The following is a 24,099-nucleotide window of genomic DNA, read 5'->3' as shown; positions in this document are numbered from 1 at the left end:
TATCTGAGATGGTTAATTGAAAAACGTCCGATATGTGTACTTATCTACACTCTTGCATTCGTATTGCTCGGCAAATTATGAAAATTATGTTTCTAGTGATCGATAAACTGCACCGTTGCACATTTTTTTCAGAACATTCAAAACCCAATTTTTAAAGATTTTATTTATTCATTAATAACTTTACTTAAATTCCAATTTTTATTATATTTATACGAAATAAATCCTTTTTTTAATGACTTTGTAAGTGCTTCTTTTCATTATTAGTGCATATTTTTAAGTTTATCGGGTCATATTTAAGCTTATATTTTAGTGCTTTTTAGTAGAATAAATTCCAAACCCTGATTATAACTATACTACTCAAGTATCTTAGTTGTCAGTATTAGTTCAATTGTTACAACAATTTCAACAAAATGTCATATTTTTTACACTTCAAATTAATGTTTGATTAAGAAAAAAGAATTTTTTTTCCCATAAAATGTTTATAATTTTTATAACACTAAGATTTTGTGCAGTATGAAATACAACATGGAAATACAATTAATATTTTTTAAATAGGTATTCGTGTATAGACATTATTAAAGTGTTTATCACTATTATTATAGAAACATAATATCTATACGATTAATAATTATAGAGATAACAAAATTATAGCTTCAGTTATATGTTTAATGGCTTGTGGTTTTAATCAGTTCTTTCATTGACCTTTAGGTCAATACATATGTATATCAAATAACTATAATATGGTGTAGAGTCAGTAAATGTTTAGTAAATGTTTATGCAATTGGTTCCACATTAAACGTTTCATTTTTTCCCAATGTTTTTAAAATGTGAAGCCCACTTAGCTACCTTTCTACTATTCACGACTATGCATATATTGCACGTAATATTCGCACTCTATCGATTATCGGCAAGGCTGTGAATTTAATGAAGTATTTGGGTGTATTTTTTTTACTATATTATATAAAAAAAAATGGAGTCAAAATTGGTTTTGTGTTAGTTATAATTCATAAAATATCAATTAATACCCAATCTTATCTTGCACATTTAACAGATTAGGCCATTAGGGCATACATAATATAATAATACGGAAATAACAGGATTAAAAATATTCTAAAAACGGGATAAAAAGCGTAAAGTTCAAAGTTTGCAGGAACAACGGTACATGATGACCAAAAAACTGACAATCCCGTTTTAAACGGGACGTCGGGTCACCCTAGTAGAGGTAAAACATTCACCATAAAAATACTTAATTCAACAGTCAGCATTACAGCGTGCCATTGTCCAGTCATTATATTATTTAGTTTATTCAAAAGTATTTCATTTTACCTCTCGTTCCAAAGATCTACGTAAGGATTTCCAAAAGCGCCGTTGCCGGTTTTATGGTGTTGAGGACGCTGTCGGTCGGTTAAGTAATAGCAGCGGTGCGCTGTTGCCGGTTTTATGGTGGCGAGGACGCTCTCCGATGGTTAAGCGATCAGCAGCAGCAGGTGGTTGACCGCCGTAATCTTCACATTTTTTTCCAGGCAATTCTAAAAGCATTTCGAACACTCACGCATGCGCAAGAGCACACTCATATACATAACTGGTAGGTTTTCTTCCCTCGGAATATTCTTCTTTGTTAGTCACGTACACACTTAAGTCATACAACTGCAGTGGAATTTTTGAGTAGACAGGCTGTGAGGACAATGGGATGAGGTTGCAGGTGGTTGGTAATAATTTACTCGCTATTACCCTCATCGTGTTTCGTTAGTAAATATAATGTACAATATTTCAATTATTAGACCGTATTAAATTTCGTTAAAAATATGTCAAAATTGCAACTAAAAAAAATCAAAATTACATTATAAATAATATGTTAAAATTGCAATGAAAAATACATAAAAGTTACAAACTATAAAGTTGTTTATAACTTACTTAAATGGCATGTTATTATTGCGAGTTGCATACCCATTAAGATTAAATACTTTGGTTTCTATAGAATTTTAATTTCATTCAAACGTCATTTTTAACGAAATGCGGCATTACAACCCAAACTGATTATACGATGTCCAAAGCGGAAACAATAGTCCATCGTCTGGTGTGTGGATTATTGGATATGATGCAGTAATGGTTGAGGAAATGGAACATCAGAAATAATGTATTTGAGTTCATAATTGATAATCAACAGAAAACTGAAATTAAATGTTTTAAATAATAATATATTAATCTCCATCACATCATCACATTTTCCCCTTTCGTGTTATGGCTCCCTTGACAAATACTCCCCGCGATCCTTGGAGTAACAGTTTAAACCACTGCAAAAATATTTTTCGAAGACTTACGACCGCTCAAAAGCACAAAAGCACAAAAGCACGCAAGGTAGAGAGAATTTTTGTCCCCTCTGACTATTCTCCACTGTTATGTAGTCACAAAGTAAATATTTTTGTGTTGGCTGATGGTGGAGGGTGGCTGTTAATAAATTACTAGAATTCTATGAAGTACTAGCTTTTGTTATGTTTCGTAAATGTACAATATTTGTTATAAATATTAAAACAAACGATTATTAAGGAAAAATAAAATGTATGTAAACCACAGTAGTTGCACATTGATAGACAATGATAGACATATTATGCTATGAGCAAAGTGCTTGGTTAACGTATTACATATTATTTCAGAGCCCTTAAAAAAATGTGAACTCAATTATTAGATACCAAAATATTCTTGAAAATATGCAAGTAAAATTTTCATAGTTATAATAATTGATAATATAGGAATTATTATTTTTTGACCAGCTAACAGTAAGAACGTCTTGGTATCAAAGTACAACGACTTAAAAAAAAAAATGATGTCCATAAATAAGTAGTTAGTTTGTTGTTTGTAATTATACGATGCTGCACATAGAACTTGGACGGACAATAATTATCGCCATGATACACAAACATTGACTACGCCATGATCACGGTTATCTAAATAATAGCGATAATCGTCGTCTTGATTATTAAAAAAAATTGTTCAAAATAATAATGAATCTAAACGTCATTATGTTTTTAATCACACAATATTATCGATAGAAATATGGCTTATTAGTTATTAATCGACAGAGATAAAGACTTGAGTACCTATAGACATGACGTGTATTATGTACAAGCTAATGTAATGATGGTTGGTTTGTACGATTGACCCGGTATTAAAATTGTCTTACAATAATTACATTTTTAAACTAATAGACAGTTAATCTTATTTTGTATAGATAATAGTTAAATTAGATTTTTCTTATTAAAAAATGATTCATCACTGATCGCCAGCAATCACCAGCAATATTTGTCAATACATTTTTTACTATTATATGCGAATGTGTTAAACCAATAAATTATTATTCCTCTTTTGTGATCAGTGATCACTGATCACTAATCAGTAACAAATCGATCGAGGAAGTTATATATAAGCAAGCCGGTAAAAAGGGCGAATGTAAGTTCCTACACGAGACCTAGCAGGTAAACAAGATACATATGTTAGTTCCTACACTAAGTATATTATAAGTTATCAATCTAATATCAGTTATATCATATTATAATACTGTCATACATTTTAACCCTTTGTTCTATATAATTCTTTATAATATTTAATATTATCAAATTAATAATTTAAAAAATAATAATTGTAATATAATAATAATTCATCATTTATTGTAAAAAAAAATATAAGTAATGCATTCTATAATATGAAGATAATAAAATAATAATTTAAATAATAAAAAGTACTTAATGCATTCTATAATATAATATTTAATAATTTAAAAAATAAATATTACCTATCAATTTAATAATTTTAATATAATAAAACAATAAAAAAAAAATATTATATTTTATGAGGTTTATTTCTGAAGCTTATAGCTTTAACGTAGTCATATTGATTGATTTGTTTAGTTGAATATTCTTCTATTTTTTTGAGTTATAAAATTTTCTTTTTCGGCATGTTTTTGACTTATTTTAATTACTGAGTTACTATGGGTTGTCCTTATTTTTATGTATGTATTAACTTGAAATAATTGAGAATTTCGATAATTTTAAAAATATGCGGATGTTGATGATAAAAATTGTTATTGAAATCCGAATGAAAACTTTCACATGCGTTTGTTGTGTGTATTCTATCAGAAGATTGTTTAGCCCATATTTTCGGTGGAAAAATACTATTATTTGTAATATAATTGTCAATTAAATAATCACAAAATTCTGTAATAGCTGAATTTTCAGGTTTATCTGCCATAAAATGATCTGTAAAACAATCCTCCACTTCCTCTGGATTTATTATTATAAATTCCAAAAATATGTACCAACCATTTTCCTACATCGTCAACTGCTGAATTAAATTGTGAAGCATAACCTATATTTTGTATCTTACGAAACCGAGCTTGGCCCAAATGAAATCTACAGCCAAACACTTCTGTTTCTGGAAAAATTTCATAAACAGCTTGATGCATCACGCTATTTCAAAATCTAAAATAATTTTTTTAGGTACTACTCCAGGTATTTTAATTTTTTTTAATAATGTGATATATGTTTTTTTTCCTTATTTGGTAATAAACAAAACATTAATGGAATATATATTCCATTTTTAATTCCATGAATTGTGTATAATTGCGTGTAATATTTATCACAATAGTTAAAAGTACCATCCATATATACAAAATCTAATTGTTTTAAAAATTCTATGTTTGCGTTACATGAAAAAATAATTATTTCATTTAGGGCATCATTGTCATAAAGAAATAACTCACCTCTATTCGTTTTTATATCTAGTAAACTTAATGCTTCGTGAATTTCTTTTCGAGATGTTGGTAGTTTGGGATAACAATTCATTCTTGCATTATGCATATTCTTTGCTATTAATTTTAAATCAGGAAACATCAAATCTCCTTTATTAGTGTGTTTATATATTTCTTTTCTTATTATTTTTGATGGTCTTTCAACTATGGAGTCTAAAGCTTTTCTTTTGCAGGAATTACTTATTGGTTGCCGCTTTAAAGTTTCATCACTTGCATGATTATGGTCAAAACACGATTTATCTATATTAATCAAATTAACATTTAAACTCACTGTACACACTTTTGCCTTACACTTATTTATAACACATCGCCATGTATTTTCATTTTTTTTTTTGATGTGTGATGTTTAAAAAATTTAAAATCATTTAAAACTAATAGGTCTTTGCCTTTTTCACTTAGCATAAAGGATACCCGATTTTCGCTAGTCATCGTGACTTCGTAACGGATATGTACACTGTACAAAATGTTTCGAACAGTACTAACTATTATTATCCAATGTGACAATGTACGTTCTGTGTATATTCTGTGGGGTTTTTTGTACAATTTTTATCAGTTATGAAAAGTCACTTTGTCAGCTTTATCGATAAACTATCGTTATAATCTATCTTTATAAATCCTATTATTTTATATAGGCACCATATATAGAGATTTAAACGAGTGCTATAACATTATTTTATCACTTACTCTACACTATTATGTTCTTACAATTATGCATTATTATTGTATAGAATGCAATAATGCATTACATATATTATATATTTAACAATTATGAATTATTATTATATTACAATTATAATTATTAAAATTATTAAATTAAATTAGATAGATAGCTTATAAATTATATTTTATATAGAATAAAGGGTTAACATGTATGACAGTATTATAATATGATATAACTGATATTAGATAGATAACTTATAATATTCGTAGTGTAGGAACTTATTTTTTAACTTATTAAATTGATAATATTAAATATTATAAAGAATTATGTAGAACAAAGGGTTAAAATGTATGACAGTATTATAATATGATATAACTGATATTAGATTGATAACTTATAATATACTTAGCGTAGGAACTTACACATGTACCTGCTTTTTACTGTGTAGGAACTTATACATGTACCTGTTTTTTACTGTGTAGGAACTAACATACGTACCTTTTTTTTTCGTGTAGGAACTTACATATCACACATGTCATGTAGGAATTAACGTATGTAATTGTCTACCTGTTACTCTCGTGTAGGAACTTACCAGTCCCCGGTAAAAATGTCTAACAAACCAAAATGTTCATCATTGTTTGAATAGGAATGAAAATTGGGGAAGGGGCAGATTTACGATTTTTCACTGGCACTAATAGCATCGGCGCGAATACCAACATGATTTATTATAATTCTTTTTTTCAAATATTCAAGGACAGCAATAAGTATGTGCTCCATAAATGTGATACGTACTGGCAGGGGTGAAGAGGAATAACCCTTGGGGGCTCGGCATTCTCCGCCCAGAAATTCGGGACTACCTAGGAACTCAATATTTTTAAATTAAAGAAACGATTAAAGGTTATTAAGTGCTAATAAATAGTGGAGTTCTCGAGGTATTGCCCCCGAGGGCGAGTTTCTCTTTCCTGCACCACCCAGCGGATAACAATAGGTTTATAATAATATAGTACATCACGTAGTAGTCTTGGACGCTATTTTGAGGACATTGAAAAGGGCGAAGGATATTTTATTTATCATTCCGATTGCATTTTTTATATAGAATATTATTATTTTTATGATCCGAACGTACCCTACGTGGGTGGTATACAGCCCCACACATCAGTTGACACTTACTTGTAACTGATTTATAACATTATGTAAATTCAACAGAATAATGCTTTTTTTACCTGGAAAAAAATGTACAACTCCACCGGTACGTTCTTTTGACCTGTAAAACACGTTTTGTAACTATATATATGTATAAAATGTACACTCCACCCGCGATAAAATCCACAGAATAAAAAATTTTTTAATATATTATCTAATATCTATACACTAAACGTTTTTTTTTAATTTTATTTTAACTAGCTAGTGATTATTACTGATAGTTATTTATTATTATGATTATTATACATTTAATTTTAATTAACTAATTTCTTGATTATTAACTATTAAAATTTTTTTTTAATTAGTTTAAAATATATGTTTCTAAGTATAATATAATATAATATATAAATATACATAATACAACTGTACATAAATAATAAACCTATTACCTACATAATGTTCATTTTATATCAGATTAAAATACTCTGTCGAATTTACATTTATTCTGGTATAGTAAATAAATACCGATAGAAGAGATCAAAAACTCAAATTATTAAGTGCACTAATATGCCAACATTTTTTTAAATACGACCATCGCACACAAAGACATGCAAATGCAAAAAGCTCTAACCCTTGAGTTAAAACATACAACAGTATTTTTGTGTCACGAACGTGCACTGTACATGCTTACTCGGACAAGTACGGCGTATATAATACTATAATATATCTATATGTATAGTATAATGTGGGTACTATAATATTATGTGTATTCGAGAGGATAAGGCTGCATTTTATTATATTTTTTTCGTATTTACAGAACATCGACGGGGAACATAATATGTTTACACGGAAATAATAATTTATAACATAATGTAAATAATAAATGGGTCTCCTTCGGTGGGTGGTCGTTATAAAGGACTTGCAGCTGGCTAGTGTAGACCGAAATATTTTCAAGGTTACATAATCGTATTTCCAATATATATGTGATACAAACAACATACCCAAAACGACACTGTCGTATTATACATTAGCCCATGACATCCCTCACCGATACCAACATATATACTATATATACATATATGTAGTATATACTATATATAAGGTATATGATGTAGCCGGAGTCTGTTTTGTTTTGGACAAAAGAAATTCAAAACCAAAGACGACAATATTCTCTATATAATGTAATGTTGTAAAACATTTTTTCACGAATCTAGAGTGCAGGGTAGATCTAAAGTAACGTTTAAATAACATCGATAAAACCATGGATGCCCATTTGGGGAGGGAGATTGGGCACTTCCGCCCCCCGGGAAAAAAAATACGAACTTGTAGATCAAGAAATATTATCATGATTTTACCTAATTAATAAGCAAATTTTTTTTTTTTGAAATCACTTATATGACAGGTATATAAATACACTATTATTTTGTATACTTGTTATTATTTTTAAAATCAATTATATATATATATAACAATACAAATATAACATGCATATTTACATTTATATGTGAAAATAACATTAAATCTAAATAACAACATTTATTAGTAATCACTGGTGAGAAAGACTACAATATACAAAATATTTAAAATTAAAAGTTAATAAGATATTGAATACCTACAAATGTTATGTTTATGAGTTGTAATCAAAATATTTCATTTTTAAAGAAAATTTAAACATTTATAGTATGAAATGCATCGTAAAATGAAAAATTAAAGAAATATACATTCTATAGTCATATTTATTAAATGTTGATAACTAAACAATTTACTCAATAATATGTATGAAAATATTTTATTTTGTATTAGAAACATTCCAATCTGTGTATATAACACATATGATTATAATATGGGAAAAGGGGACAATTTTAACTGAATGTGAGAAATGCATCGAGATATTAATATGTTTTGTGCTATAGCATAAGATACTAATCACGGTTATCTACACAGGTTTGAGCTCACGCCTGTGCTACTCCTATATTGCCTATGTCGTGGTGGCGACCACGCACAACTAATAGCGATAGGTGTACTTGGCCCTATTTTAACATATAGAAGATAATATTCATAGTTGTTTTTAACTTATTTTTCGGAATTAAACATTTTTACGAACAAATTGTACATAGCTAAATTATAAATCAAAATAATTTTTATTAGATTACATTATTATCAATTTATTATCTCTATTCAGTATCCAAGTAATTCAACTCTTGAGTTGTAAACTTGTAAACATCGAACAATAAAAAACCGCGAACGGCCAAGTAGATGATAACTGTATCCAAATGCAGCTTTATTTGAATTTTTAAACATTGTTTAACACTCTTTTGCAAAACACTGTAATGATTTTTATGTATTTGAAAATGTAATCAATGATATAACTCAAAATAATTTGAATTTTAAATTCAGCTGTTCTTTTCATAAAGTTGAAGTTGCTTCTGAAGTTATAGTGTATTACATACAAATGAGAATGCGCCAGCATACATACCAAGAAAATCTCAAATTCCAAAAAGTTGCAAGAGAAAAGAAAAAAATTGGTAAATTACCTATACAATTCATAGTTTTCTAAATGTTATAATTACAATTCATAGTAAAAATGTATATAATTTATTATACATTATAATATATTATAGGTAATATTAATAGTATGTATTATAATTTATAATAATATACCGCCATACCGAGCCAAGTGCAGCTAGCGCTAATAGTTCCTATAGTCGCCAATTCGACAAGTGATAAGGCCGCGAGCACCAACCTGTGTAGATAACCGTGATACTAATATACTACGTTTAAGTAATATAATAATATATGATATCTGTTAAGCGGTTGTGAACAGTAACATACTTGTCGTTTCATTGTGTTCGGCGGACGGCGCCGCCCTCTGACTCCTATGATCAGATGCACGGGTATAAAGTTGCTTACCCATTCGGTTCCAATGGGCCTCAGATCAGTGTCTTAGGTTGCCTATGGCGCACAATTTTAGGAGCTACTTTGTGCAGTTTTTTTCGTCCTATTTGTTCTGGTAGTATATCATACCAAATATAAAGGTATAGAAACGGTGATCACGATAACGTGTTTAAAATTGGTCATTTTTTAGTACAAACTAAATATGCAATAAAACTTACTACTCGTCCTCTCTTCAATTTATACAGAGATACTTAAATTTGTCGCCTTTTTGGTCATACTATTATTAGATGAGTCGGCAAAGAAAAAATAATTATCCAAGGAATAATGCAAAGCAAGAGAAATAGAGAACGTCCTCTAACTCAATTTATTGTAAAAATCAATTGCCGTATACGCACCTTTCAGTGATATACTTCCATACCTCTATCGCAGCCTGAGTCACCAAAAGATTATAAATCAAGCGGTTGCAGTTTGGTTCTTAAGGAGTCAATAACTCTACCTTACTGTTTAGACATTCAGTCCTCGACGATCATAAATTAACAGGTTACAGATCAGATTCAAAGGACTAGGAGTACGATAGAATTGTGTGACTACTCAAACTAAACATATAATTTTATAAGTCGGAAAAACTTTTATTTAAATATAAAATAATAAATAAAAAACACACATAGCCCGTACTTTGACGATCGCTCACTACATAGGCCTGCCCTAATCTGTTAGTTGGCAAAAACTATTCCAACCTATAGTACAAACATATATAAAATAATATTAAATTGACGACTATCTACAACTTTTTACGATTTTAAGGCTATTTTGCTGAATAGTATACTTAAGACAGCTTTTTTGAAATTGAGCACCAAAATGTATGTTCTGCAGACCATTTTTATTCGAAAGAAAAATCAATAAATAATCAATATTTCACTACCCAAATGCAGCACTTCGGATTTGGACAAAAGAAAAATAATACCATATAAACTATACGATATTTACAATTTTGCGGACCATTCTGCTGTGTTGTGTAATTAAGACATCTGTTTTGAATTGAATACCAAAGTTTGTTTTCTGAACCATTTTTAATCAATAGAGCAATCAATACTGATTCATAATTTCAAATGTGTACTGCCTAAGTTTAGCATAATATTTATAAGAAACAATGTGTGTTTTGTTTCTCTTGCAAAATTGTGATTACGGCGGTTACGACTTGTTCGTAGCCATCGATGTCAATAAAGTTGCCTACACCAAATTCCTTAAAGAATCAATCATATAATTTATTATATTATACTATTATTTATTAATTTATTATATCTACCTACTGATCAATTATTACTATCCATTCTTCTTGTGCTACAGAATATAAAACTATATACATGTACACGCATACATTTTTATGGCATTCTCGAATTAAAAATTTTTCAAATTTTACAATACAACATCTCAAAGTTTGTAACTATGATAACAGAGACACTCCAACCTACTCCACAATAAATAGAGTGACTAAAATAAAATATTTGGGTTTGATGTTTGACTATAATGAGATGGAATAATATGCATTATTAAATATTAAAATGTGACCAAGGGCAATTACATTTAAATTATATTGATTAAAATATTGAATAAAATAATTTTGAAGGACACTATGAGAATTGTTTAAATGTCGCTATATCAATCTATATGTCAGTATGGAATAATTGTATGGGGGTTACAACAGATAATATACTTAATCCACTAAATTTTCAACAAAATAAAGCAATTCGTACCTGCCTTAGCAGAAAAAAAATCCGGATCCACATAAAAATAATTGTACAGAATTTAAGGTTTTACCGATTACAACAATTTGTTATATGCTTTACACTAAAAAATGTTCTTCATTGGATGATATTGATATATTTAATAAGCTTGAAATCATAGCATATGACATAAAAATTGATTATCAAAAAAAAAATGTATGGCAAAAACAGTCAACTCTTTAATTTTAAATATTGAAAAATACCTAAGAGCTAAGAACTAATATTAAAATTAAATCTATGATCTATGTATTCAAAATTACAAATAATGTTGTTCTTATATTTATTTTTTCTCTATTCCTGTTGCCACATCTGTTTATTATTATTGTATATTATACCATATCACGGCTCACCGCGACAGACCGAGTTCTGTGTGCTCGGGCCTGGTATAGTCCGTGGTATAGACATAGGTTATGTTCATATTACGTAATTTTGTGTGTTAGCTGATTACATTGTAATTTGTTATATTCATTATAATTTTTATAGTTTGTAATGTTTGTATGACTCTGAACGCCGAATCGCTTGCATAAATCTCACTATTTTACAAGTAGGTACATCGTTGGACGCTAGTCGCTCTCATTTTACTGTATTAATACTACACTCTTGTGTGAAAATCGCCAAGTCAAATAATTATAATACATTATATATGTTATTTTAATATTGCTGGTGGGCGCCAATCGTAACCTCTAAAACTATTATTTCACTGTGCGTTAATCGACGGATTATTTTTATTATTGTAATAACCACTGCAATAATATATTGTTGCAATAATTGTAGATATAAAACATAACGACGTTCTAAACTATTAACCTAAATAATATTATTATTATTATATCGTGAGTACGAATCACCGCTGTATTAATGGTTATTTACTTATTATTTTATCCTCGAGCGTTTATCACCGCGAGCTTATCATTATTAAATAAATTATACAAATTTGCTGACATTTAAATCGTCACATATCAATTTTAATTTTTAATTCATAATCGTGTGGGTTAACGTTGTAGTGTAGACAGTGCCACAGTGGGTATACTGGTATTTGTAGCGCCATTACACAGACAGACCGTGAGTTATTGTAATTATTACCTATTGTTGTACTATTATTTATATAAGCTGGTTGTGCCAATAGGCAATCGATTATTTTACTACATTATTTAATTGTTAAGCCAGAAGATCTAAGAGTATATTTTATTTTTTTGTTTCGCTGTGAATTGTACACACATTGTATCCTTAGTACAATTCAGTAACATGTATCAAATTGTTTTATATAATTTATAGTTATAAATAGTAAATACACACCCTTACACACAACCGCATTTTATAACACACCGACAAACCCAACAAGCACTAGCAGTCACTGTAAAGCATCGTATCCACTTTCTTCGAGTCGCTTATATTACACACAGTTTACACATAATTTATACACAGATCGGTCGGTGTGTAGTACACGATAAGAAGTAGGTAACAGTTACCAGTCGCACAAACCATAATATCATTCACGTATAATAATAGGGTGACACACCGTCACTGCTTAGAATCATTTTTTGTATGGAATGATTTATCGTTGAATTAAAATGTAACACACCCATTAAGATGACATAATTACTCAATACTCGACAGCATAGCTGTATCCACTTTTCCATCTTAAATTTATATAAATTAACAATTTCTACGGACGTGCTAGTCATTCAAGCAGGATCATAATTAGCATATTTCTTAAAAGTGTCATTATGCGTGACTGCTGTGAAAAGTTAGAAAAAACAAAATTTCCTAAGCTTTTTTAAGTTGAATATAATTTAGAATATTGTTATAAAAAATGTTGATACTGATATTACTTGAGAATTTAAACTTCATTAAGATAATTAATACTTATCTTTGTTTTTGAATGCTCTGTTTTAGTTGTAAGGCCTCCAAATCTTAAACTTAATATACAATTCACAATGCAATATACAAAGCAAATACCTGAATCTAGTGAATTGGAACCAGCCAAATACGTATATAAGAAATCATCATATACGAAGATATTTAATGCATTACAATCATTACGCAAATAAGTAGTAAGTGATTTTGACTACTTGATAAATATTATTCACACATTTTGTGTTTGGAGATGAGACTTTTTGTGATATTAAATTAAAAACCGAAGATAACAAAATAATATTTGCACATAAAGTCGGCAAGTCCATATTTCCATGCAATGTTCACAAATTTTGGAGAAGGAAGATGTGGTTTTGTAGAAATGAGACATTTAGATTCAACTGCTTTACAGCCCTTAATAAATTTTATTTATTCTGAAGAAATCATTTTCACTGAAAAAAACGCCATAATAATAAAAGATTTTATGAAAACCAAATTATTAAAAATTCCAATGTTTATTTCTCAAGGTTTTGTTACCAGCCACAAATCTAATGGAGTTACAAGAAGTAAAAGAGGCATGTTGTGATTTTTTACAGTCACAACTATGCCCTACAAATTGTATTGGTATAAACGCAATAGCTGATTTACGTAGCTGTACAACATTGTTAACAAGTTCAAAATTATACATTCAACTACACTTTTCGTATGCAATATTTTTTTTTTTTATAATGATTCTATAAGAAAATAGTATTGATTAACATCCTATTTGATTTTTAGAAAAGTTGTTGGTGAAGACGAGTTCCTATCTTTATCATCCAATGAAGTGGTTGAGTTGATTTCCAGTGAACAAATTATAGTACCATCTGAAGAAAAAGTAGATAAACTAAAATTGATTATTGTTTTATTTTAGCAAGCCTGGGGTCTAGCAAAACTCTTTTATGAGTTAAAAATTAGTTGGTTATACATTTTTTATTTCATTTTTCATTCATTTTATTTTTACTTAAACTGATTTTTTATGACATAAACCTAATAAATAACTAGTTACTTTAATTTATAAATAATTAATAATAAATATAAAACAATTATTACGGATAGTGCATATTGCATAAAAAATTACTTTTTATTATTTTAAACCATATTACTAGCTATTTATATATTATACTTAAGATGATAGTAGACTTTTAAAAATATTATCTTTTACCTTCAAATAACTCAATTAATATTTATCATTAATTTGCCCAGGCTTGTATTTTAATAGTAAGGGAAGGAAGAATTAAGTACCAAACATACTTATATGTATTTTATAGATATAGTCTAATTAATGTTGTAGGTTTTTGAATGTGTTATTCGATGGGTAAAACATGAATTGAATTCTAGACAATCTATTTTGCCTCAACTAATGGAACATGTACGTTTATCATTAACACCAAAAAATTTTTTATTAAAAAAGTTATATGAGGAACCTCTTATTAAGAACTGTCTTAAATGTAAGTTTATTCCAAGCTTATTCATTAAATATGTTTTAATTTTGAATTATTTATATTTTACAAATTAATTATATATTTATAATTTTTAAGGTAAAGATTATATAATTGAAGCATTAGACTTTCATTTACTCTGTACGAATGAGCTTGTTCCACAAAACATTCGTAATGAACCCAGACTTGGAGACAAAGTATAGTTCTGTTTTAATTTGATTATATTCCCAATATATTTAACTATTTAATTTTAATAGGTTATTTTAGTGGTTGGTGGATTAGAGACTGAAGCAAGTAAGTGTATAGAATGGTATGAACCAAAAATGAACCAATGGCATTTTGGACCAGAAATTATTACACCCCATTGTAAAGCTCATATGTCAGTAGTGAATAATAATTTAGTGTTTGCTGTGGGTGGTATTGTTAATCATAAATCATCTCTTCAGTCTGTTGATGTCTTGGATTTATCTTTAAAATCACCTTGCTGGAAACCAACTGCTGACTTGTTAGTTAAACGAACATGTTTAGGAGTTGCTGTAATAAAGGCTAAACTTTATGCCTTAAGTAATGTTTAATTTAATTTATTAACTTTATTCTTTATTTCTGCTATGTAATAGATACATTATATTATAAATTTTAGGTTGGTGGGTTAAATGATGGCGGTTATTTAAATAGTGCTGAAGTTTTTGACTGTAATACTCAAGTATGGCGTATGATATCTAGCATGCCCACTGGAAGAGGTTTACTTGCGATTGGAGTACTGAATAATCTTTTATACTTGGTAAACTAATATTTTATTTTAAACTGTTATAATAATTGTTATCAAGAAAAAAAAATCTTCAAGGGAAAAACACAGAATATATCCCCTAAATGAATTACCTCTCCTTGATATCCCCTTGATCAAGATTGATTTTTTATTTCTGATAATTTTTGAACTTGGGTATATAATATTTAATTTGATATGCTAATTAATAATTAATACGATTTAGAATTAAAAATAATTATATTGTATAACATTTGACTTTTCATAAATATGTACTCAATCAAACTCATTTATAATGCTGTGCAATAATATTGTATTCCAGGATTCATTTTTTTAGTGAAATGGATTATTATTGAACAATATGTATTAAATAAATTGTAAAGGTAGGCGGATGCAATTCACCAGTAAATGTTTTAAGCACTGTGGAATGTTATAGTCCTACTTTTGATAAATGGATAAGGGTTACAAGCATGTGCGAACGTCGCTATGGTGCTGGTGTAGGAGTTTTGGGTGGTGTGCTGTATGCTGTAGGAGTTATAATAACCAGCTAAAATTTCTGAGGAGTGTTGAAGCATACAACCTAATAACAAGAGTTTGGACTATTATTGCAGGCATGCATTCGCCTCGACAAAATGCAGGTAACTTATCGTAGAATATTTTAAAATTATTTTATGTAGAATTTTTCTTCCAACACATGGCATTTATGTTCATTTTTCAATACAGGAGTTGTTCCATTAGATGGTTTATTGTATGCTGTTGGTGGATACGATGGAACTTCTGTTCTTGATTCTATAGAATGTTACTGCCTGAGACCAATACCTGGACCATAGACACAGCCTCAATGAATATTGGATGAGCTAAAGCAGGAGTCGTAGTCATTAATAGACCACTACATTTTAAAACTTGTTAGCAATTGTGACTTAATTTTTACACAAAAAATGAATATCGATTAATATTGTATAATAGTATCTTTATTGTTTTTCTATTTATTTTATAGTTTTTGAAAGTTTTATTAAAAGGGTTTATGTATATTATAAATGGAGAGCCAATGAAAGACCACCTTATATGTTAAAACATCATAACGTTTGATACATGTTTATTGTTAGATAAATATTGTCCTATACTGTATGATAATTAATAACATAGATAAATGTTCTGTTAATTATACAGTTTTTTAATGTATTATTTAATGGTTTTTGTATTATATTTGTTGGTATAACTTACATTTTAAGATCATTTTGCACCTAGATAACAATTTACAAAATGTTTATTTTCTATAGCAAAACATTTAAAACATTTGAACATTTAAACTAAGATTTCTCATAAGTAGGTATTCTGTAACCAAATAATCTCTAAAATATATACCTAAACACTATTAATTATTTTGTTGACAATTTTAGTTATATTGTTATAACTTAGCAAAATGATTTTTTTAGTTATTTTGGTTTAATTTAAAAATATAATTTGTGGATACTTGAAACTTTTAATTATAATATTAAATAATATAAACACAATTACATTTTTAAATGTAATTTAATGCAATGTTTCCAGAGAAAATTGATTCAATCTACAGTCTCACTCAGTCAGTGGTGGATCGAGAGTTGAATTTGAATTTTTTTTTTTTGGGGGGGGGGGCTCCTAAAAAAATGCTTCTGAGCTATACCTATATAGTACATAAAAATGTTCTTTGTTCCTAAAAATACAAAAGAAATGGTAAAGGGAACATTATTAATTTGATTATGGTTGGATTAAGAATCGTTTATTAATTAATACTTAGGTACCTATGATAATTATATTATTATAAATTTTTAATATTTTATTTTAAAAATAACTACAGTACAAAATCTAATCTACATTTATTTTTAGAAGCAAAATTTTTTAATAATTGTTTCACTTTTATCATATAAATTTAAATCTTTATGTACATTTAAAAGACATAAATCATTTAATCTTTCCTGACTTGTGGTCGGAGCCATGTTTTCACCACTCGCTTCAAAGTAGAAAAACTTCTCTCAGCAGTAGCAGTGCTAATAGGCAATGTTGCTAATATTTTTAATAATGAAAAAATTATAGGGAACATATCTCTTGAACAAACTATCAGTGAAGATATAACAGTGCTTGGTAGTTTTATTTCTATGTTGTTGGATTGATTTTGCCACATGTTTAACCATAAGTCATATTCTCCCAAAATTAAATCATACATATATTATAAGTTATAACATAAAACATTTTAGTATAAATATTTTACCAGCTAATACATCTTTGGTGTAGTTATCGTTTTGCCATAAGTAATTAAACATAGGCACACTTTTTAGTAACCTTTGAAGCAATATGTTTCTTGTGATATTTTTGTCCGAAGCCATAATAGTCAAAAATACTTTTGGTATTAGTAACCGCAAATCAAATAACTCCAACGTATTGGGGTTTAAACGAGTCTTGAGATCTGTATAAATTCCATTGAGTAATGGTATATGTATGGAACAACGATAGTAATTTTCTATTGCTTCATTTCCTTCTCCTTCAGTAGGATAATTTTCTCTGAGCTTCATTGTTTTAACTAAACAAGGTAATTTAATTTCAAAGTCCAATTCAGTCACCATTTTTTGTGCTTCAGAAAATATATGTTTAAATTTTAGATTACAACTATTTCCTTTTTCTCCCAATAACTCTAAAATACTTTGAGCATTTTGTAGATCAAGTGAATCTGATTATCTATCAACTGAATCTAGTGAATGTTTTAATACATAAATCAGAGAGTATAAAGAATTCAAAAATTCACTAGTACAAAAAGTAGAAACAAGCGCAAGTGCTTTTGATGATGATGCTTTATCTGAATTTCAACCAACGATTCTACTATCTGAAATAAATGTAAACAAATTAATACTGAGGTTTATAATTCTTATAAATCTAACTAAATGTATAATTGTATATTGTTTATATTTACCTTTGAAAGAGATGATTTAAATTGTAACACACCATCATGCATTTCAATCCAACGCGTTTGACATAACTCTTTTAAATTGTGTTTCAAAATATTTTTTAAAACAACTTGTAGCTTGGCAGAACTATTAAAAAATGCAATTACTTCTTTTAGTAAAGTAACAGTATTTCTAATAAAAACCACTTTTGATGACTGAGAAAGAGAAATGTTTAATGCGTGGTTGAAACATGGACATCGAACAGCCATAGGACAAGTTTCCAAAATAGTAGTAACAGCACCAATATATTTTGAAGTCATCACGCTGCATCCATCACTATCAACTATTACACATAGTTTTGAATCTAATCCGAGGTTTTCTAATATATCTAATACAATATGACCATTTGCACGACCAGTTAATTTTAACTCTCCTGATACAATATCATTGTCATTTATACATTCATATGCATCAACAAATTGAATGAAGCGTTCATAGATTTTTCATCATACACATATCGTAATAATAAACTAAGTTGTTCGGTCTGTTGTTTCATCAAATATAATAGCATAAATTCCAACTTTTTTAATTTGATAAGCAATCAGAGACTTCAATTCATCGCCTATACAATGTAATAATTTATTTTGGGTTTCTTTGCTTATGAATGTAGCACGTGACGAGGAACTTTCTAAATGTTTCTTTAAAATCATATCTCCTGATTGCACTCTATATCATAAAATTTCACGAAAATTGCCATCATTTCTTAAAAGTTGTTGATTTAAATTTAGAAGTTCTCCATCATCACGATGTTCTCTCAATGGTATGTTTTGCTTTCCACATAAAATCAAAGTTTCCACTATTGGTTTTAATCGTTCACGATTTTCTGTCACTTGTTTGAATCAAAATGAATTAACTTGGTTTATGACACTATTATTTGGATTTTCATAAGCAAGCAAAAACTGTTGGCCTGATTGAAGAGCATCAAGGTGATACTTGTTTCTATTATGAACTTCAAGATATCCATTTTTTCCAGTAAGCTTACAAAAATTAAGCAATGGCTTTTTCACAAGGGTTTTAAGCTCAACATTACTAACATTAGTTGGTGCAAATAGAAAACAATATTTACAAAAAAGTCCTTTACAAACACCTGATAAAACTAACCAAGTATAGTTGTCTAAAATCAAAATGTTTCTTTGAAGGCTTTCTTTTTTTAGTTCCACCTACTCGTATGTGTTAAGACCATGGATACTTATAATTGGCCATTGGGAGGAGTAATCCAATGATTTCTAAGAATTGAATATTTTATGTAGGGATCCAAATTAACTTTATCAACAAAATTTCCAATATCCATACAGCCTACATAATTCTTAATTGCAACAGGTTTCGTCTGATTTGATATCAAATTCTTTAACAGTAAATAATATAGGTTATTACGGGTGAAAATTATAATATTGAGATTTAAAAATTTCCTTCTTAAATAAATAAAAATAGATACCAAATACAAATTTTTAAATGTAAAATATTTGTATCACCATATTACTATAAAAATTAAATAGTAAAATACTATTTTGAATAATTTTCAAAAAATGATAATTATGTAATTTTTTTTCCAAAATAACATTCAATATAATAATAACTGTTATATATTAATAATCATTAATATAACTGAAAATATTAAGATATTACATATAATATGGAAATATTTAATAATAATTCATATTTAAAAATGCCAATAATGATATAATGTATGTGTAATATATATATATATTATTTTTATTTATATATATATAATAATCATCATAAATTAACAATATAAAGATATTAACTTATATACTATTTAATGATTATCAATCCCTTTTATGCTAAGCTTGTGTTAGGGATTCAGAGTATACAGTGTTAAAAGAAATTAACAACAATTTTTAAATTATGTAAATTAAAAAATTAATATAAAATATATACAGTCGAAAATATTAAGTAATAAAAAACAAAACAAGTTGTCATAGATACAATACACAGATTCTTGAATATTATTACTTACTACTTAACATACAATAAAAATGGGGCAATAAATATAAAATCAAATTAAAAACTTAGACTAATTCTAAAAATAACTAGTTATAAATAATATTTTTAAAATTACCTTGATGTAAGTGAATATTTTTTTTTGCTTCATAAGGCATTAAATTAAAATAGGTGGGCCCCAGATAGACAACAAATGATTGACTGAAAGATTTTTTTGAATACTTAACAGGAATGTCATAGACTTTATTTTCTCTTTTGTTTTTATAGAAAGGGATACTGTTTTTTTTTATTAGACGTTTATAAATGAACATAATTACAATATTTATATAAAGTGATCGAATAGGTAATACGCCCAAATCTAAGTAATTTTGTCTAGGTGATCCTTCACCTTCACCTGTACATTAATTTAAACAAATTCGTACTATATTATTTTGATTGACTTGCAACTGTCTTAAACGCCATCTCCCATTCCACCCCATACTAATAGACTATATTGATATGTTGATTGATGCAAGGCAAAATATATCATATGTACAGTTTTTTTTGGTATCAAGTTTTTGAATTTATTAAATATATGTTATTGCGCGTAGCTTCCCTACAACATTATGTGAATGAAGATTCCATCTTAGGTTGTTATAAAAAATAATCCTTAAGTACCTTATTCTTGAGACTTCTTTAATACGTTTGCAAGTGTGTACATTGCATATTTCACTATTAGTGCAACTATGTATTGTTATTACGTTCATATTTGTAAGAGTTTTATTTATGGAAAAAGTCATGAACATAGTTTTTTCATCATTTAATATTAGATTTTTTTCACTAAGGCATTTATGAACTTCGTTTATACCAATTGTGGTTTTAGAATGAACTTCTTTCCACGTTTTGTCCGTGAAAAGTAGACACATATCATCAGCATATGAGACTACCTGACCATCCAAATTAAGATCACATACCGAGTTTATGTATAAATTAAACAAAATAGGACCCAGAACACTACCTTGAGGAACACCATATTCAATATATCTATCTTGGCTTGTAACATTATTTATTTTGACTCTTTGTTTTCTATTTGTTAGATAACTACGAAACCAATTTAGGCTGCGGTCATTTATTCCAAAACTTGGTAATATTTGTAGAAGAGTTTTGTGATTTACTGTATCAAAGGCTTTAGCTAGATCCAAAAAAATAGCTATTACTTTGCTTCCGCTATCTAATTCATTATATATAAACTGTTTCGTACTATAAAGGGCGTCATCAGTAACTAAGCCAGGTCTAAAGTCAAATTGGTTATTAGATAACAGTTGATTTTCCTCCAAAAAAGCAATTAGCCTAGTTATAATTAGTTTCTCTAAAATTTTGGAAAAACTTGTCAGCAAGGATATTGGACAATAATTGTTTATATTTTTACAATCACCACCCTTTAAAAGAGGCTTAACTACCGCAACCTTAAAATAATCAGGAAAAATACTTTGTTTTATACTTAAGTTATAAATGTAAGCTAGTGGATTTTCTATCAAACCAATACTATTTTTTAATAATTTAATTGTTACTCTGTCAAAGCCTGCCGCAGTGTCATCTTTGAAGTTATTGACAATTTTTAGAATATCTGAGTTCTCAATCTTTTTATTAAATAATTTGTCGAAAGAAAAATTATAATTAACATTTGAAAATTCTTTGTTCAGCCCATAACCGGAGCTCTCAGCTAGTTGTTTTCCGCTGTTAATAAAAAAATTTATTAAAAATATCTGATACTACTTTCGGCACTATATTTGCATTATCATTACTTGTTATAGTTTCAAATTTATCTTTACATTTAGTTATAGACCCCGTTACTTCGTTTATAAGTTGCCATGTGAATTTTGGATTATAGGAGACACTTTTAAATCTCTTTTCATAGAATTTTTCTTTTGATAGCTTTAAAATTTTTGTGTAATTATTTTTATATTTTTTATAGTGTAATGCCAATTTTAAGTTATTTGGATTTTGTTTACATTTTAATGAGAGAGCTTGCTTGTGACGTGTGGAACATAATAAGGCAGCTGACATCCACTCATTTAAACGCTTGTTTTTGGAAGTTATTACTGTATAAGAAGTAGATTTATTAATTGCAGTATTAATAATTTTTTGAAAAGCATTACAACACTCATTAACACTGGTTTCATTGTATATTTCAGACCACTTTTCTTCATACAAAAACCTATTAAATTTATCATGATCAATTACAGGAAAGATATTGTTTTTAGTTTTGTAAACATTATTAGTAGGTATAGAACAACAGGTTGAAAAATGGTCAGTGATATCAGTCTGCAGCACACCAGCATTAATTGTACTAATTAGGTGGTCATTACTTTTAATAAGTATGTGATCAATACAAGAGTGGTTACGACCTATGGGCAGTCTAGTGTTAATGTTAATGAAGGAAGCAAAACCATTTTCTGATAATAAATCCAGATAATCGTTATTAATTGAATTACTACCTAATATATTAATGTTCATATCCCCAATGAGTGTTATATAACCAAATTTGTATTTATATTCATCTAGAACTTTTCTTAATATACTTATAAAGTAACTGATGTCAGTCGAGGGTGATCTATAAATGCATAGAATATTAATTAGTATACAGAGATTTGTCAAGGTAAGTCTCACAAAATTAGTTTCAACAAAATCATATTCATAAAATTCTACATTAAAGATATCTTTAATAAAAATAAAAATGCCATCATTTTGATTCCTATTTATGGATGAATAAAATAAATTATAACCATCAATATTGTAGTTACGGTGAATGGATGCATCATGCCATGTTTCAGTCAGAACAATTATATCTAATTTTTTACTATCTGTCTCATTTTCTAAGAATAAAATTAATTCATCAAAATTTGAGTTAACACTTCTTATATTACAGCATAAAATATTTACATACTTATTATTTAGATTATTTTTCATATTAAAAAATTCTGAGAAAGAACTAAAGTAATTAGTCTTATAGCTAAGATAACTGCTTATAATGAGATAGTTTTCCATATAAATTAAGGATTATAGTACAGTTAAGAGTATTTGATGAATAATGGTGATAGGTTAAGTAAGTTTAGATAAAGCAAATTCGTTATCAATTATTATGGCTTTAGTGCTTTCATTTTTTTTTATGAACAACTTAGAGTCCTTAAAAAAAACAAATTTATAGCCCACATCACGAGCAAAAACTCTAGCTTTGAAGAATAGATTTCTATTAAATTGTGTTAAACTGTCATTCATATAAATCTTATCATCACTCCAATTAGTAATTACAGATTTACCTGTTAATTTCAGCTTCCTTACACTGTCCATTTTTTGATTTTTTGCTCTGGTATGTTTGTACTTCTGCTATTATTTTCTTCGGTTTGTTTTCAATTTTCGAAAAATACGAAAAGCTTTTAGAATATTTACTTTCATTCCTACAGACTCAGCGATTAACTCCACTGTATGGAGGTAAAATAAATATGAAAAGATGAGTTTTTAAGGTTATGTTCACTATTCTCACTTGTTATTGTTGATATAAAATGTTCAGCGGTATCTCACACAGTCACACCGCACCATAGAACAATATAGAAGCGAAACTCGATCAGCTGATGGGAGTTTTGTTTCCCTATAATCTGAAGTCTGAACCTCCGAAAAACATGGAAACGTTTCCCTTATCAACATGATGTTAGACCCAAAGTCACCCGTATTATCAAAACGTTTCCGCCACATAGGCGGGGTATGCTGTGCGGGGTTGGCTTGTTTCCCGTAGGCCGT

The 24,099-nt window shown here is 28.2% G+C and overlaps 2 pseudogenes; one reads left to right on the top strand and one right to left on the bottom strand.

The window, feature by feature from the left end:
• The first annotated feature begins 11,844 nt into the window (after positions 1 to 11,844).
• LOC111039499 lies at positions 11,845 to 16,685 on the top strand (annotated as a pseudogene).
• Positions 16,686 to 17,213: 528 nt separating this feature from the next.
• On the bottom strand, positions 17,214 to 17,745 carry LOC111039496 (annotated as a pseudogene).
• Positions 17,746 to 24,099: the final 6,354 nt, after the last annotated feature.

The sequence above is a fragment of the Myzus persicae genome, unplaced genomic scaffold (assembly GCF_001856785.1).
Source record: "Myzus persicae strain clone G006 unplaced genomic scaffold, MPER_G0061.0, whole genome shotgun sequence".
Lineage (NCBI taxonomy): Eukaryota > Metazoa > Arthropoda > Insecta > Hemiptera > Aphididae > Myzus > Myzus persicae.
This window is presented reverse-complemented; position numbering and strand designations above follow the sequence as displayed.